The 2,568-nt window shown below is 39.5% G+C and overlaps 1 non-coding gene across 1 annotated transcript; it reads right to left on the bottom strand.

Annotated features, from left to right (window-relative positions):
- Positions 1–334: 334 nt before the first annotated feature.
- Trnat-ugu (transfer RNA threonine (anticodon UGU)) lies at positions 335–408 on the bottom strand. Its single transcript has one exon. It is a non-coding gene; the product is annotated as a tRNA-Thr (tRNA).
- Positions 409–2,568: the final 2,160 nt, after the last annotated feature.

Raw genomic sequence — 2,568 nt, 5'->3', positions numbered from 1 at the left:
AGTTTACGTGCAATGAATGATCACTAAATGCGGTCAAGCTGCATATTTTAAATGCGTAGTGTCTGGTCTTTCGGATACAAAAAACAGATACGTTTGTTACAAAAAATAAGAGGTACACCTAGAGAATACAGGAAGATAAACGACATCGATATTACAATCTGTGTTGAACATACACACATATGTTGGAAGATACGAAGACAGTAACTTGTTCTCGAAAGAACAGTTACTTTTGATGGCCGTGCAGCTTTTCCCTGGAATAAATGATGACTAACTGACAACCTCAGCTGGCGACAGGTGTTGTTGTTATACCTCGATGTGAACAGCTGGAAATGTGTGCCCCGACCGGGACTCGAACCCGGGATCTCCTGCTTACATGGCAGACGCTCTATCCATCTGAGCTACCGGGGACACAGATGAGTAGTGCGACTGCAGGGACTTATCCCTTGCACGCTTCCCGTGAGACTCACATTCCCAGCTGTCCACAATTCTATATATGTATTGTACCTTATAGACATTTGCCCACCCACTCATTACTCGCGCACGCTTTGGCGATTCCTGTAAGAGTTTGGGCAACCTGTGCGCATTCGCACAGACGAAGGTGAATGACTGGGTAGCCTTTAACTATATATACGAAGAAGCCATATATAGTTTAAGGCTACCCAGCCATTGACCTTCGTCTTTGCGAATGAATTAAGAGCACCTAATCGCTTCATGCGATTTCAAATGGCTCTAAGCACTATGGGACTTAACATCTGTGGTCATCAGTCCCCTAGACATAGAACTACTTAAATCTAACTAACCTAAGGACATCACACACATCCACGCCCGAAGCAGGATTCGAACCTGCGACCGTAGCAGCAGCGCGGTTCCGGACTAAAGGGCCTAGAACTGCTCGGTCACAGCGGTCGGCCATGCGATTTCAACCAGAGATATCTTATCTTAGATTATTACATTGGACTGTAGCTATCATCCCTAAACGCTAAATTCGTATATACATATTATTTCTTGATTTATTAGGTTTTTTTATACCTTCTTATTATGGAAATGTTTGACTGAACACCATATCCTCCACAATTACACAGTAAATTAATACTGCACGAATACTTCACATGCTGTCATAATTGTGTAGTAATCCAATGAAGACATTACTACTTTGCCCGAAAGTTTAATTAAATCTTATTTGCAAATGCTATTAACAAACTGTGCTAATTTAAGATTAATCAATCTCTTGTGTTAGCGGATACCAAAACTGAAAAGAGAACTAAAGGATCGTTATGTCAAGAAAGCGTAAATAATCGTTTCGATAATATTTTACGTGAGTGCACTTGCACAAGAACACTAATTCGTTTTTTATGAACAGACCTTTATTTGAAATCATTGTGCGTGGTTTGTGTGTCACCAAATATTTACAACGTATCTTTTATTTAAATGTAGTTATAATATACTAGTTAAGTGCGGGAAAGCGGTCAACATGAGTCAAATCATGTCTATATAACGTAAAAACGATGTTATTTTGGGACATGGGGAAGGTCTTCAGCCAGTGGAAAAGGAGACAGTAGCTGAACACTATGAGAGTCAAATGGAGACTGGTACTTTTCGAGTGAAGAGCTCAAGGGACCGATTCTGGGCTTTTGTATAGAGTTCTTGAAGAAGACAGATCTTCCTAACGTGAGTGATTCAGTCATAAAGTTTTTTGCCTCTACGTGGTGAACGGTCGCTACTGTAATTCAACTTCTGAAGGGACTATGTTTCCAGAGATGTGAATGTGCTCCGGGGTACGACTCTTAGTTTTTCCTGCTTGTATTGTGAGACTGAGGACAGACAGAGTATGAGTTACCATTCTCTTTATCGCATGAGATAATTTGTAAACCGTCATGCTGAATTGTTAACTGTTTTTGGGATTCTGCTATCATTCTGGTAACTCTCTCGACATAACTTTACTGCCTGTATATAAATGAATATGGTAGGACCACTTCCCGTTTGTCTGAGATGTCCTTTCTTGAATAAACATTAGAATAGACCTTGTTATCAAGTTATTAATTTAACTTTTATTTTATATTTCTATGTATTTTATTAAATTGCAATTCTAGCCAATGTATAGACTACTTGATGGCAGGATTACGGCTACAGGTTATCATTTGCAGCAAATCAGGTGCGGGACGTCAAACCAGACGTGTGCGGCTTGAGCCTATGACTACATTTGTGACCTAATATCCCAAAGATGTTCGGGCTCACATGCGGTTCCTCTTCGTCGAAATGTCTTGGCTCAAACTCGTCTCATTACACGCCCTAAATTAGACATTTGTAACCCTTTGGTTTAATTGTCTGGCGGATGGCAAGTTTGTGAAATACGAAATTAATATAACATACAATAATAGTGATGACGATATGGACATCTAAATTAACGACCTATAAATGATGTAGGCCACACAGTTGCGATTTTATTAGAATAATGTTTATACAGAAAGCAAACTAGTAGCGAAAGTGGTCGTATTTAACCTTCTATTACATTCGAACGCATATACATTTGACACAATTCGATCATTCACAATCTAATCGCGAAATACA

The sequence above is a fragment of the Schistocerca nitens genome, chromosome 2, assembly GCF_023898315.1.
Source record: "Schistocerca nitens isolate TAMUIC-IGC-003100 chromosome 2, iqSchNite1.1, whole genome shotgun sequence".
In the NCBI taxonomy this organism is placed as follows: Eukaryota; Metazoa; Arthropoda; class Insecta; order Orthoptera; family Acrididae; genus Schistocerca; species Schistocerca nitens.
Note: the sequence above shows the minus strand (reverse complement) of the source record. Positions and strands in the feature narration are given on the sequence as shown.